This window comes from Podarcis liolepis, assembly GCF_965112155.1.
Source record: "Podarcis liolepis genome assembly, chromosome: 12".
In the NCBI taxonomy this organism is placed as follows: Eukaryota; Metazoa; Chordata; class Lepidosauria; order Squamata; family Lacertidae; genus Podarcis; species Podarcis liolepis.
The window spans coordinates 19,009,932-19,025,964 of NC_139563.1; the positions used below are offsets into that span (position 1 = coordinate 19,009,932).

Consider the following 16,033-nt stretch of genomic DNA (forward strand, 5'->3'; position numbering starts at 1 on the left):
TGGCCACGACTGGACCTAATGGTCAGGGGACCCTTTACCTTACCCTGAGTAAAACTAAGTTGAATACCACCCAGAGAGTATAAGGCAAAAATTGCAATTGCCTTTGTTAAGTGTAAAAAAGTTCTGAAATTAAGGAGTATGAAATCCTGAACACAGAAAATTTAAGGGCCAAGGTGCAATAAATAAATTAAGGCTATTTAAGTCTGCCTGTTGTTCAGTGATATTCCCCATTCCATTTGGCAGCGTGGTTCAGAAAACCAATTTATCTAATGGTTACATGTACATTGTGGTAAGCAATTGTCAGTATTCACCCACTGAACCATATGTCATATGTACCTTTTTAGAAAAATTAAAACATATTTCTACTCATATGCAGAGAATTCTGATTAAGATGCTGAGATGAAAGCCACATTTTGGCCCCAGTTCAGGACCATGTGTCAGGGTGTGAATTTTCTTAACTCTTTCCCCCATTCCTCTCCACCAAGGAGCAGGTTCTTTGTGGCATTGTAGAAAGCTGTATCTGAATATACTTATGACCCATCCTGGTTTTGAGAGTTGGTTTCTGATGCGGTACCATACAGCTGTTGTTATAAAATGAATGCAGAAATATTCATTCATATATTTTTGTTTCCCGCCCCCACATAGAATGGGAATTGGTGTTCTTATTTCTGCAGAGGGGAATAGAGGAGATGTTTACAAGATTTGGTGCCTCCTCTTCCTCTTCACCACCTTACCTCACTCCTACACCTTTGAAATAATTCGTTTTATGCTTGATCCATTTTGTTCAAGTGAGCAGTAAGCACTTCTCTACCTGAATAATTTTCTAGTACTCTTGTGTAACCAGACCTACCATTTCGCTATCATTTATGGCCACATTAAAATTATTTGTTAGAGAATTCAACCCAATGAATTCTGCTGGGTTGTTCAATTGTTATTTTTTGTTTTACAAAAGGGAGTTTGTTAAGAATTCAAAGACCCAGTTATCATAAATATCAGAACATTTCCCCCCTCTACTGTTTAATTAGAATCTCCACTTTCCTCTTTAATTGTGGTCTAAATGCAGTTGATGACAGCAGGAGCCAGGAGAGAAATGTTCACATTTGTTAGATTAATAATGCAGTATTGAAAGCTTCCAGTAGTTTAAATAACTGGGGCATTCTTCGGGCTTTTATTGTTTTCCATAGGAAATATCGAGCTGACATATAAGAATAATGCATCATTAACCATCAATAAGAGCGTTCGCATCAGTGTTTCCTCTGAGGTTTGCTGTCTGCAAGAAAGCTTAAAAACATGTTGAGTGGTAATCAGCCAGGGGAAGAAAGTCAGGGGAAATCTTTCATTCCTGATCCTTTGGTACACAATGGGACTCTCAGGTGTCCAGCTTATGAGGCCTCAGCACATCCTGAGCTGCTGAAAACCAGTTAATTGTAAATGATAAACTTAATCACACTTCACCGTAAGCAAACAGAAATCAGTTGATTCTAACTCCCAAGGAATAAGTAGCAGGGAAATTAAGCAAACCTTGACTATAAATCAAACGACGTTGGTGTTAATTGCTGTCACTTATCTTCACAGAAGTGTAGAAAACATAAAAATTGCATTCCATATTTTTATTCCCACTTCTTTTTAAAAGAAAACCCGCTTCCATATTCCCTGCTCCACAGTTTAGTAAAAGAGAGCCAGAAATCTAACTTGCAGGTTGTAATTTCTCCCTGTAGCTTGCTCTAAGCAAGCATTTAGATGAAGTCAAGAGGTTCACATGCCAGGAAAAAAACAAAAACCGATGGCAGCAGGAAAGTGAAAATAATTTTGAAAGGAAGAGAAGACTGGAGGTAGCGAATATGCAAAAAGTTCATTAAAAAATGAATGGAAATGTATTTCAAGTGTGGCCTCATTACGAGGCTGAGCAAGTCCAGTACCTCCGGCAGCAGATTAAGGGAGTGTAATACTGAGTGGGTCTTACAAAAATCTGCAGTAAGTTCCTGAGGTCTCTTCTTGGAACTGCCAAAACCAGTAATGCTGTATCTTGGGTAATGCAAAATATAGTACCCAGATTAGAGTGCAATTGTGAGTGATGCAAATATACACAAGAGCATCAAAGTCCTGTAAATATTAGATGCTGTTCTTAAGGTGTGCTTGTATTTCCTTAACTGCCTTGGGAGTCCTCAGCTGCTGCAACAACAACAATAGTGATCTATCTTCTGCCAGTACAGAACTATCTCACACTGGCATGTGCTAAGGATATTATTCACCTGTGCATGCACTAACTGCCTTAGATGTCAGAAATGGGCACTAGAGATGCGTATCTAGGAATCCCATTCATATCTGATAACTATATCCATGGTTGTCCAGGCAGCATTCTTCTAATGATAGCATAGTTGGTTGGATGGTTTCAGATACAGTCAAAGGCAGCCCAGACTGCCTGTGATACTGGTGGTAACAGCAGCAGCAGAATCGCTTCTCGTGGGTGCAGAAATGAAACGTAGACTTCTGGAAGCAACTAGGGAAGCGAAAAGTGGAAAGAGCAGAAAAACAGAGGCAGCTGGTTGTGTTCTAATCTCCTTAGCAAAAAAAAACCCCCAAAACCACATATGCTTATTACCAGCAGGTTGCATTGATGCTTAAAGCAGGGCACTGAGGGAAGGGGCAGGATGTGGCGCATGGAGAGCATGTTTACTTGGCAGTAAGTGTACATTGACCTGAGTGCCCATATTGGCATGCCATGGGGGAATGAAAAAGAAGGCCCTGATCTCTTGGGATCTTCCTGTGTGTGGGTGGTGTACTGGCAGTATAGCAGACTGAATCCAGCATATGTTTCCCATCTTAACAGTGCCAAGAAGGGGAACTAAAGATATGCAGAATAGCATGTGTGAAGGGCCTACCAAAAATAAATCTTGTTTCTGTTACATCCAAAAGCCATAAGTAACCATGTTGGCCCATTTGGAGGGAGGACCTCCAAATTTCCTTTAGGGGCAAAATGCAAAAGCGGCGTTATTTACTTCTTTAATGCAACAAATGCTGTTCTATTCTACTCCCTTGACCAAAACCTGTTTGATTATTTTTAAAATCTTCTGCTTCTATTTCAATTCTTTTTTATAGTGAAATAGCATTATTGCTATTCTACCACCACCACCCCCCGCTCCACAACAATGCTTTAATTTAATCCAGAAAAAGGAACAGAAGTTGAAATATATTTCCGAACTCCCCTCATTAACATATCCTTTCATGGGAGGGGGAGCAGTGTAGTATTTCCATTTCGGTAACCTAAACAACAAACATGTTAATAGCTATCAATTACCAGCAAAGTTTTAGCTCTCAAAACTAGTAAGAACGCCAACCCAAGGGTTCCACATCTGTTTTTAGTGAAATCTGTTCCTGTCTGTGGTATTTAAAATCTGAGGAACTCCTGTTATTGTGCAATTGGGAATCCTAAGGGAGTAAAATCTTAATCAAATCCATAACATGCAAGGGTTTTATGATTGCACTTTCAGTACATTCCTTTTAAACGGATGGCAGATTTCTGCCCTGGCAGCAGTAATTGCCTTTTTACAGAGTACATTCAACATCCACAGTTAGGACCAACAGTTACATTTAAGCAGCACACATGAAGTCATTGCGCTTAAATAACTCTTGTAGTATGGTTAAAAGCCCTTGAGTGAAACCTGTGTTTGTAAACACAATTAGCACCTTACATCTCTTGAGTTTTGGGTTGTCCTGTGTTGCCTCCTTTAGTAAATCCCAGCCAGGCACCTTCTCTAACCCACAGTTGTTACTGCAAACAAGAAGGAAGAGCATCTGAAAAAATATCGCCAGGACATTTACAGTGAGTTTATATAAGCAGGGAGATTTAACAAATTGTGAGACCTTGGGTGGTATGTCCAGCTAAGCCATACACAGAGTTGACCCATTGAAATTGATAGACTTGACTAACATAAGTACATTGATTTCAGTGGGCCTACTCTATAACTTAAAGCACATCCGCCCCACCCAAAAAAGTATCATGGGAACTGCTTCGAACTGTGAGGGGCAAACTAGAGTTCCCAGGATTCTTTGGAGGGATGTGCTTTAAATATATAGTTTGTGTATGTAGTCTGAGTTAGATGCAGGCAGTGCTGAACGGAACCCACTCAAGAGTACAGAAGACTTAGTTCTGTTGTCAAATTCTTATGGGTGTATGAAATCAGCATTGTTTTTTTATTGCGCCAAATAGAAATGTCCATTGCAATCACACAAATCACCACATCTTTCAGATTCGTACCCTGGGAATTGCCCTACAAGTAGAGAGTTTTGTTTGCTTATATCCCACCCTTCAGATATAACCCCCCCCCCAAGGCATCTTACACAGAGATAGCAAACATGTTGGGTATCAAGATACAGATCATTTCCATTTTCATGTTATATTTTGTCAAATTTCACTTGAAAAAATTGTGACATCTGTTCAGAGCCACAGCTGGGAGCAACATCAGCATGAGGATATTATTATTTTTTAAATGTTGTTAATTTCAACATCCACGTAGGTCCGGACTGACTTACCCTCAGATGCCAAAAACTAATCCAATCCAAATAAATAGGTCTTCCAGTACTTCTAAAGGATGTCCAAGGTTTAGCACTGGCAAGTCTGCAGAGAAAGACCATTCCCCAACTCCGAGAAGCTTGGCCAGAAGACTGTTTCATGTGCCTTTACTATCTACACTGAGTGCATGAGCGCCTGATTCAAGAAAAGGACTCTCTTGGACAAACTAAATGCAGCTTGGGAGATCCATGATATTTGAGGGAAGCACACAGGCGTTTGTAAGGTGTCTGTATGTTCCCTGCCCCGTCCCAAAGAAGCAAATTGTGGAAGGTGTGTTAGGCCAGGGAAGCAGAATGGTGAGAAGGGGTTGAACATCTTCACCGCAGTACCACTTCCCTGAACAGATACGTAGCTCAGTCAGTAGAACATGAGACTCTTAATCTCAAGGTTGTGGGTTCGAGCCCCACGTTGGGCAAAAAGATCTTTTACATTGCAGTGGGTTACTCGATGATTCTCGTGAGAACCAGTGTGGTGTAGTGGTTAAGAGCTGTAGTCTCGTAATCTGGGGAACCGGGTTCGCGTCTCCGCTCCTCCACATGCAGCTGCTGGGTGACCTTGGGCCAGTCACATTTCTCTGAAGTCTCTCAGCCTCACTCACCTCACAGAGTGTTTGTTGTGGGGGAGGAAGGGAAAGGAGAATGTTAGCCGCTTTGAGACTCCTTAAAGGGAGTGAAAGGCGGGATATCAAATCCAAACTCTTCTTCTTCTTCTCTTCTTCGTGGTCTCTTCCAGCTCTACAATTCTATGATCCTCACCCCAGTGCCACTTCCCTAAAGAGGTGTATGCAACTGCTTTGTAATGGTATTGGGTTCCTTTGAGAGTAAGGGCAAGGCTTAAAGCTAATAAATACATAATTTGAGCTTTAAAAACAAACAACTGAGGTCACACACATCATGTATCGTTAAGCCCCCGGCTACTCTTAGGGGCGTTAGAGGAGGCATCTGTGTTCTGGTGACTCACACCTGCCATCAGTCAGAAGGTGGACTGCTGCTTTATGAACTGTGAATATTAAAACTTCTACAGACAGTAGCCTTCTTAGCTATACTTCCACCAAAGGTCAAATAGCTGATTGGGAGACAGAAACTTCACAGTGCTTGGGAGGAACCTAATTTCCCTTTCTTTTGCCCCCCCCCCCCACTTTCAAGACTTGAAAGATATACCAAGACAAATAGGTTAGATAATATTAATTCCTCCAACAGTCTGCATTGATTAAAACATCAAAAATGCTGTGCATTTCTCCCCCTTGTTCAAGAAAAAAAAATATTGATTGCGTTTAAAGCATTTATTAGTATAGAATACTTCCTCTGAACGAAAGATGCCTCCAAATGGAGTCTCCTTCCTTTTCCCTTTCAGATGATTAAGCAATCCATATTCCTTTAATATTTATAACTTTGTGACTGCCGTGTGGAGAGGAACTGTTATAACACAGATGCAAAAGGGAAGTATTCCAGCAGCAGGGCTAAACATTATTGCAGTTCATCTTATGGCATCCCACATTAACATCTGTACAATATTCTGTCTTCATGCCAGGCATATACACATATTTTCATATGTGTGTGTGGCTGTAACACAGTGTGTGTGTATTTGAGAAAGTTTATTCCTCTTTCAGGCAGTTGCTTAGATTGGCTTTACTGGGGGGGGGGTTCCTAAATGCTTTGCATGAGAGTCTGGGGGTGCATAGGAAACCTGCAGTGTCTGGCTTTTTTCCCTTGCTTTCCCTCCCCCACTTCTTTTGAGCACGCACAGTACCCAAGTGAATCGTACAACAACTGCTTGTGATAAGATGAATCCTAGAAGCAGCTCTGCTTTCGACTCTTCCTTGGCTTTGAAAGGCTGCCTGAGAGCAGAAGTTCACAGTCGTCATTGTCAGGCTTACTCATCGTTAGGGAGTGCACTGACATGAAAGCCAGGTTACTGTCAATTCATTTCCTCCTCCCCTCTCTCCCCTTTTCACGAACACAAGTTATCTATTCAGCTCATGTCATTTCACATTTCATAACGCCACTCCAGAAAATTATAACAAGCGGCACTGGCTGTTCAGTTGAGAGGATAGCATCACAAAGCTGGTTTTCCATATTTACTTTTTCAAGAGCAAAACAACGGATTATGGTACTTATTTCCAGGAAGGGGCCTTATTCCAGCTCAGAATTTATTGTCCATCCAGTTCAGTATTGTCAGCTCTGACTGGCAGTGCAACTCTTTGGGTTATCAGTCAGGGCTCTTTTCCTTGTTATCCAGTTCTTTTTAACTGAAGATGCCAGGGATCTAACCTGATAACGTCTGCATGCAAACCATGTTTTCTCTCCAATGTCCAGCACTGAGAGTCTAGAACGGGGGTAGGGAGGACACATTCATTCATGGACAACCTTCCAGGGTCCATACGCTGGTGGGCGGGGGGCAAATACAGAGGGTCAGAGGGCCACATTTGCCCTTGGCCCAGTGGGTCCCTAGCCCTGGTATAGAACGTGCAACCCAGTCCTCCAAAATACATTTACTCAGAAGCGAGTATCACTGAATCTTTGGTGTTTTTAGAAATTATTTTCAATAAACAAGCATTAAGCAAGCAGATTTGGACATACTCCTGGGTCACCACAAAAGGTGTTATCATAAAGCCTCGTTCATATTGGGTTTTTCAGTCAATCATTTTATTTGTATGCCTCCTTTTCAAATTTAAAACCATGCTCAAGGCAGCTTGCAACATATAAAAAAATTGCATAACTACAAATGTAACAAAAGTAGTCCTAAACAATAAACAAAATATCCAAAAGCACACAACCAAATTGAAGAGTTTCCACATACAGTGGTGCCCCGCAAGACGAATGCCTCGCAAGACGGAAAACCTGCTAGACGAAAGGGTTTTCCGTTTTGGAGGTGCTTCGCAAAACGAATTTCCTATGGGCTTGCTTCGCAAGACGAAAATGCAGGGTTTTTCCGCCCCCCCCCCCTTTTCCCCAAGCCGCTAAGCCGCTTATCAGCTGATCCTAAGCTGCTAAGCCGCTTAACAGCTGATCCGCTAAGCCGCTTATCAGCTGATCCGCTAAGCCACTTATCAGCTGATCCGCTAAGCCGCTAAACCGCTTATCAGCTGATCCGCTGATCCGCTAATAGCGCTAATCCGCTAAGCCGCTAATGGGCTTGCTTCGCAAGACGAAAAAACCGCAAGACGAAGAGACTCACGGAACGGATTCTTTTCGTCTTGCGAGGCACCACTGTAAATCATAACATCCAAAATAAACATGCAAAAGGATAACATCAACAGCTGCTCCCCAACAAAAATCCCTGAACAACGCTCAACCCAAGATTCTGTTCAGCAGCCTCAGCTTTTGTAATTGGAGTCTGTCAGGGCCCTGCCCTCCCAAGCTAGGTGGGAAAAGGCCTGCTAGGCAAGGAGCAGGTCTTCCAGGACTCACAGGCATGATTGTCCAGCAGGGCTCTTGTGTATTGAACAATAGTAGAAATTCAACAGGTGTAACTTTTTTTCCAACTTGGAGATAAAATGATAACTGTTCTGCAGCTCTTGAAGGTAGAGACTGCAGCCCTAGTTTCTACGTGTCAGAAGATCCGGGTGTTGGCAGCCTTGACAAGTTCAAGTGGTGAGCAATTAGTTTTTCAAGCACTGCTGGGGCCCAAAAGATAAAAGGGAGAAGAAACATTTGCAGTCTGAGAAGCTGTTCAAACTTGAGGAGGAACAGAAAAGTGATAGTGGGTCATTTGTAGGAGCAGAAGAGGGTGTGAAGACACTGCAGGGATCCAAGAAAGAGCTGGTAGCACAGCATCTGCTACTCTTCAGATTTAATTACACAGCATCTTGCCATCACTTTTAGGCTCAGTTACGTATCTTTGCCTGGACTAGTTTCCACATCTGTGCTAGGATATAAGCTGGAGCAATTAAGAGGCCATGACGGTCTTATTCAACTCGTTGTCCCTTTAAGTCTCTTCTTGCTGCCTGGTCATTCACTGCCCGCATCCATGTGTTTTCCAGCCTTCCTTTATGCTTCCACTGAACTTTGCCCTCGTTACAACACTCTCTCATAGTGGTGGGGGGATTGCAGGTCAAAGGATCTTTGCTTCACTGAGTTAACTATCTGTCTTTCCAGAATCCGTGCATTCCATCGCCTGAGCTCACGCAACCCTGATTTTGTTTTTGTTGTCACCATCACTTCCTGCCATCACAGCAGAGCTTGTGCAAACCTGAAACTATTGTGTATTCCCTTGTTTTAAAATGCAGTCCTAAAAGGCCTTGCTCTAGCTTTTGCATCTGTCAATGAACAAATGTTTCATTCAGCAACAGCTTCTTCCTTTTTTCTTTTCTTTTTTTAGAGTCCACATAGATTAAACAAACTGAAGCCCCTCTTTTTTGTCTATGACCAGGCTACGTTTCAGACTGGATGTTTAAACTTAACAACTGAGAAGCAGCTGGTATCTATGCAGCCTGTTGTTTCTCTCCTGTGTGGCCTCCTGTGCTGAATCCACCAGATGACATTTATTCTTTATGTCAAAGAGCTACTCTCAAGATGTGGAAGGGTTGCTTTGTTCAGTGGTAGAGCATCAGCCTTGCATGCAGAAGAGCCCGCGCTGGTCAGTGTAGACCCTACAAAACTAGATAGTCCAAGGGTCTAATTTGGAATAAGGCAACTTTCAGTGGATTATACCCAGCATTGGTAATACTCAGAAGAGACCCATTGCAATGACTGGACATGATTGACTTAGATCCATTAATTCCAATGGGTATACTGTGAGTAAAAGTTAGTTGAACACAACCCTGTGTTCCTAAGATACACTCGGTTGCATTGTACATTGTAAAGTATGAGCTGGAAAACTGAAGAACTATAAGAAGCTGTCACTGAGATTGTATCTGCTCTGCCAGGATCACAGGCAATATCTGGCCAATCAGAGAGAAGTCACGAAAATGCTTTACCTTCTCTTGCTGATGCCAAAAATATTAGAATATTTTGGAATATATTAGAGTAGGTCTTCAGACAAATGTATGTAAGGGTAAGGGCCTTGCCACAATGATCCTATTCCCTCTTCATGTGTATTCCCTTGCATGAATTTTGTCCTCTGAAAAGGGTTTATATAATCCAAGACTGAAGGGTGCCTGTTGCCTGGCTCTATGTAGCTGCATCCAAGCTTATAAGGTGAATAACATGGAGCTGAAATTATTGTGACACCATTTGAGAAGGCAGTAATTCCTGCCTGCTTTCAATACTCATTTTTTGTACCTACAAGCTAGACTTGCCTGGAATGAGAGTGACCGCTGGAAGAGATGCAAAAACTGTTTCCAGGGGAAGGACTCAACGCAGAGACCGCAGGACACTTGTAGCTTGCTTCTGAGAATTTTTGAAGCTCTATAAGTGTGTCTTGTTTTGAAAGTGCAATTCAATAAGAAACTTCGCTGGTTTGAATGCTGTTCCACTAAATACTTGTCTGTGTTCCAAACTGCAGGATTAAGCTACGGTTTAAAATTAAATCTAAATCACAAAAAGTATTCCAAAATGTTAATTAAAAGTATTAAGTTTCTGAATAATTTATAGCTTAGCAAGGGTTTCTAAGGGATGAGGGGTATGGGAGAGCCCATTCACATCTCTTTCTTTTGTTGACCCATTGATTGCGAAATGTCTTAGGTGTGCATTTGCAGGCTAATGTGATGCTAAAGCAAAGCTTTTGGCTTCAGAGAAGTAATATTTTACAATAAGCCGTGCTCCTTGTAGACAGAAAGCAATCTTTTTCGAAGGTGCCAGGAGTTAATCAGCCTCTGTCCCTGCCACAGAGAAGTTTCCAATTACATAAGAAGTTGATTGCTTTGGTTTGAAGCACACAGTCTTTTTCTCTCTCTCTCGTAGGAATGCATTGTGCCTTCATGTCCAGATTTTTTGGTGTTGCCAAGCAAGAGGTGAATTGGGAAAAGGGATATGTTCTCTGACTCCCCTGAAAATAATATACCTTGAAATCTATTTTAAAAATATGTGCAGATGGAGCATAGCTTACTGGCGTGCGTCTGAAAGCACATTTCTCCTTTGTTTGCATGGCCAGTAAAAACACGCTGTAAAGCACACTTAGCTGGTTTCAATGGGACGTATTGTATTCTGCACAACTTCTCAACCAGTCGCTTTTTCAAAGGCTGCCTAACACTTAAAGAATACCACACAGAACTAAGGTACTGTCACTGTCCTCTCCCTGGATGGGAATAGCATTCCTCCCTGCACCTTACCCTGCACGCTGTTTTCACATTTAATTTTCATAGTTTCCATGCCGGAGCTGTTTGGTATGCTGAATTCTGGAAATGTCTCAAGCTTGAAATGCTAGTGTATGAACCTGCTGTACTGAGTCGCTTTTGTCTCCCCTTACCAGAGTACCGCTTGCCAATTTTTACAGCTACAGCAGATTTTTTTTACTATTCAAAAACAGAACCAGATGGAATGCCAGTTCAAAGAACATGTCAGAATTAAATATTTCTCTTTTAATTAGTTGCTTCTGATTTATGCGGGGGAAAATTAACATAAGAGTAGGAGAATGTGCCATGAATCCAGATGTGACGCAGCCCACACACGCATTATCTTTTCTCTGTCAAAAAGATAGATCTTTCTTCCCCCCCCCACCTTATTTTTTTGGATGGGGGGGGTGACAAAGCTTGCAAGCATAGCCGTGACAAGTGTCAGAGGCCCTTTCTGCCTTCCCTCAGCAGTGCCAACAATTTTAAATTTTTAAAAAAGATAAAACAAAACATTTCATTTGAAAATAGCGCATCTTACTCCTTTTTTGCTGTTACCAGTCATTTCTGCAGCATGTTCTGGTGCAGAGGTTGCTTCATAATTTCTACTTCTTTGGGCTTCCCAACAGCTCTATGAGGTAGGCCGCTATGATTTCCATTTTTTTAAGAAGAGGGTCCCAAGGCTGAGAAGGAACAGCTCTACTAAAGAAACACTGCTTCCGACACACTTTCCCTTCTACAGAGGTTTCACCCCCCATGACAAAATCATGTTGTGGAAGCTCTGATAAGCAAGCAATTTCCATGCAGCAAGGAAAAATGATATACACAGCAGCTGGCAGATTGGCACACGGCTAACAGCAAGAAAACCATGTGTGCCACATTTCATACATTACACAGCACGCATGCATCTTTTCTATCTTGATCTTAATCTTCCTGTAAGGCAGGGTATGGAGTCTATTTTCTTACTCTTTCAGCTTTCCCTTGTGGGAAGTCAATTTTGCAGGGGTCACAGGCACAAGCGGTGGGGCTAGAGGCAAAAGCAAGCAGAGCAATGGGTGACATTTGTATAGTAGGCTGCATTCCAGCCACATAAATATGTACATACATTGACAATCGGGACCGCCAGTAGGCTGGTGCAAATGGTACTGGTATACCGGGCCCAGAGCCAGCAAGGGCCCCAGACTCTTAGCTTACATTTTTTAAAAAAATACCCCCTCATTTCCACCTGCTCTGAAAGGGAAGCTGAGAAGCAAAATGTGGAAGCCCACCCCCACCGCCTTCCCTCACGTTGGCTCTTTTAGTGCTATGTCGGCAATTTCTCTTAGAAACTGCCCAAGGTATGGTCTGAAGACATATGTGGCTACCAGCTTGCTGAGGATAAGCAGGTCTGGCTCTTGCCACTGACTGCCAGGAAGCACATGCATGCTGTCTTGGGTTCCATGACAGAAAAAAGGCGGAATATAAATGTAAGAAATCAATATCCCTGGGGGCCCTTGTTTGCTTTCAGATATTGCTTTCTACTTTTTGCCTGAGAGGCTCTTTTATCCCTGTATACAATGGTACCTCGGGTTAAGACCTTAATTCGTTCCGGAGGTCCGTTCTTAACCTGAAACTGTTCTTATCCTGAGGTACCACTTTAGCTAATGGGGCCTCCCGCTGCCACCGCGCCTCCACCACGCGATTTCTGATCTCATCCTGAAGCAAAGTTCTTAACCCGAGGTACTATTGCCTTGAGTAAATGACATTTTCCGCTTTGTTCTCTGCCATGTCATATCTCCCAGGGATGACGCCTGTTGTCAGGTACCTGTCACTACAAAACCACTGTCTCTTTGTTGCCACTTTCTGTTTTGAGGGATGTCTTGTTAACATTTTGTTGGTAAGAGCCAGTGCTTTTTTGTGGTGGTACTCACCAGTACACCATACTGGTACACACCCGGGAGACGCTCAGTCACATGGGGAGATGTGGCATGAGCAAAGCCCGGCCCGGGTCCCCACCCCCACCCCCGAGCTGGCTGGAGAGCACAAGTCCCACTCCACGAGGTCTGTGAGAGTGGGTGGTTTTTCCCCTGCCACGCACTGCACTCTGCTGCTATCCATGTGCGCCCTGGTTGCCTCGCTGGGGGAGCTCACGGTGGGCAGGGCAGGGCCAGAAAAAAAAGCACTGGTAGACGTTGTTGTTCTTCAGCATTAACTTCCCTCTTCAGGGTCTTGAGGGGGTCTTTATATCTTTGGATAGTGGCACTCCAGGGTGCAAAACAGGTGCGTGGTGGCATGTGAGCACCCTTGAATAGAACTCGTCGCTACATGGAAAAGGTGATACCTTGATGAGAAAAAATGCTAGCTGGCCACAAACAGGAGAAGAATTGTAATGGCCATCAGGATAATAATGTAACATAGTGGTTGATTAGACACAGACCAGCGCTTGCTATCGAAGGAAATGACACAATTCTCTAAAAACATTGACTTTTCAGCAAATAGGGGGGTCAAATGACAGATTCAGCAGCTTTCCAAGTCACAAGACATGCTCACAAACAAAAAGCTTCCTGTTAATCAAACTCCAGCCCTTCATCTTCTGTTTTCTCAGGCAACAGAACAGACAGACCTACGAGGAGGGTGTTAAAAAAGGCTGGTAACAACAACCGCTCCCTTGCCACAGCAGTCTCAGCGGACTATGTTTTATTGTGCATGACAGATTTTCATTTCTTAAATGAGTCCTTTGCAGTTATGGGCTTAGTTATGTTTGTATGCTTATAGGAAGCAGCAAGATTCATTTCATGGCCTGTGCGCCGCACACAACTCTTTAACCAGCTGTTTTCATTCTGTTTGCTACTTGATTTACTACACAGTAGCTAAACATGCTACTTTGTTCTCCTGCTGAAATTATTGCAAATAAAATGTGAACACCAGACCTGCACAACTTAGTGACCCACCAAGCAGAGCACGCCCCACTGGACATGCAGTGTAGCCTGCCAGGTGATGGGTGATTCCTTGCCCCAACTTCCCAGTCCCTGCCAGGTAGAAGGGGGGAAAGATAGGGAGCTTACAGAGCCCCTTACATGGCTGATGGACTTTCTTTGGCCTGGTGAGAGTGCAGGCCTAGTTTATGCAGACCTTTCCAATGTCATTCTACTTGCAGTATTGAAGACAAAAGCTTAGCTACAAAGATATATTTTTACCAGATGCCAGGCATCACTGTGGAAAATGGAGGGACAATAGTTCTTTTGAATAAAGAGCTATCACCATCCAGTTTGCTTTCACTAGGCCCCAGTAGGAAGACTGATGGAAAAAGCAGGAGCAATTCCTTTGTCTTTCATTTCCATCTTTTACCCAGGAGCAGGGAATATGTGCTGCAGATGTTTGTTTTATTTCCAGTCCTGTGCACTGTTGGTAGTTTTAGTACTTCTAGCACTAACTTGTGCTTGTAGTTCTCACTATTATTGGTCCATTTGTTTATTGTAAGTCCTAGCAGTACTTGTTAGCGAAGGTCGTTTTAAAGGTAACATACTCAAGGTTTCTTGAAACGTCGTGCTAAGTATCTGTGGGTTGGTGCTCGCTTAAATTTAAAATCCGGTCCTATGGAAAAGAGAGAAAACATTCAAGAAAATAGACCTCTTAAACTTGGAAATTAAGAGTTAAGTTTGCTGGCACTTATAGTTACTAATCCAGGTAATAGCCACAGAGGAATGCTAAATATTTTCTAAAACAGTCTGGAAAAAATATGTATTAAAATAGTACTATAAAATATAAATCAGAGACACAGCAAGGATGAAAATGCTTAAATAATGCTTTTCGGGGGGTAGGGGCTAGGGTATTTGATGTTCAGCTTCAGATGTACATTCTTTCATCACCACATTCTTCCATTGTTCATCTTAATGCAGAACAGAAGTTCTTCCAACCAAAGTGTAGCATGGTCTGTAGAAGAGCGTCGGGGGGAAAGTTAAAAGGGCTCTAAGGGCAGAAAAGGAGGGAATAGCTGTCAAGTAATCATATTACTGTCACAACTGTAGATGGGCTCCCAGTGCCTGACAACGGCAGGGAGAAACCTGATCCGCCACATTTCCTTTCTGACGAAAGGTGAGCACATGCTGATGTTCACAGGTGAAGTCCAGGCAGAATCGTTACCCTAAAGAAATAGGTCAGCATCTACTAGAATGATGGCATAGCCCTTAAAGGTGATAGTTCCAGAAATTATTTGAGTAAGAAACTGTGTCTGATGACCAGAGTTATACTCTTGGTATATCCACCCACCAGTTTGGTTGGGTACTCACACAAAACCTACACACTCCAAACAAACAACAGCTATCCCCAAACAGTAATAACACTCTTCTTTGTCTATAGCCACATCAAAGATTTGTAATGGTAGAAAAAAAGAAAATGCATTGCTTGAGAACATAAAATGTTTACTCAGTAGTAAGACCTGCTGAGTTCATTGGGACTTTCTGCAGCAAATGTTATCATTCATTTATTTACAGAGTGCCATCTATGTACATAGTGCTTTACAAGGAATGTCCACGGGGATTAAAATCTAAAGTAGACATAGAGACACAACAGAGGAAGGCGGGAAACAGGGGGAGGTGTATACAGAGGGACAATAGGTGGTTTTAATATTTTGGTTTAATTCGGCCTTTACCAGCATACATAACTCCATGGCTAGTATGGCCAGTGATCAGGGATGGTGGAATTTTAGTCCACCATCTAGGGTTGAGGAAGGCTTGCTTAGGCCCCTGCAAATTGGTGTGTTATTGCAGGCATGTTCTGCAGCATGTTCTTGACACACCAATAGCACATTTGTGGTTGGATTTATTACACTTTAGTTTGCTCTGTGATGCTTCCCCAGTGCTACCACATCACGGCTGTCAGGATGATAACAAAAGTAGGACAAAAAAGAACATTCGTGGTATAAAAAGTTGCAGGATATTCACTGATGGGAAGTGTAGCACTGTGACCACCCCAGAACTTTTGCAAGTGCAAACAGTATTTTATTTTATTTATTTTTTTATTCATTAGATTTAGGGGAAATAAATGCCAGTCGATGGAGAACCACCTCTTTCAAGGTGTTTTATTTTGTCATTTTTTATGGTGGTGGTCTAAATAATCTGCTTCAGTAATGCAGATTCTTAATTATTGTTACATTGCGATAGTATGTCAGACAATTGGATCCTGTATAATCAGCCATTTCCCTTCCCATTTCTCAAAGCCTAAATTTTAGCATAGGTTTTAATCTGTAGAACTCTCATAATGGACCATCG

At 42.5% G+C, this 16,033-nt stretch overlaps 1 protein-coding gene across 12 annotated transcripts in view; it reads left to right on the top strand.

The window, feature by feature from the left end:
- Window positions 1-16,033, top strand: part of NRP1 (neuropilin 1) — a 127,940-nt gene that overhangs the window by 73,018 nt on the left and 38,889 nt on the right. The window lies entirely within an intron of this gene.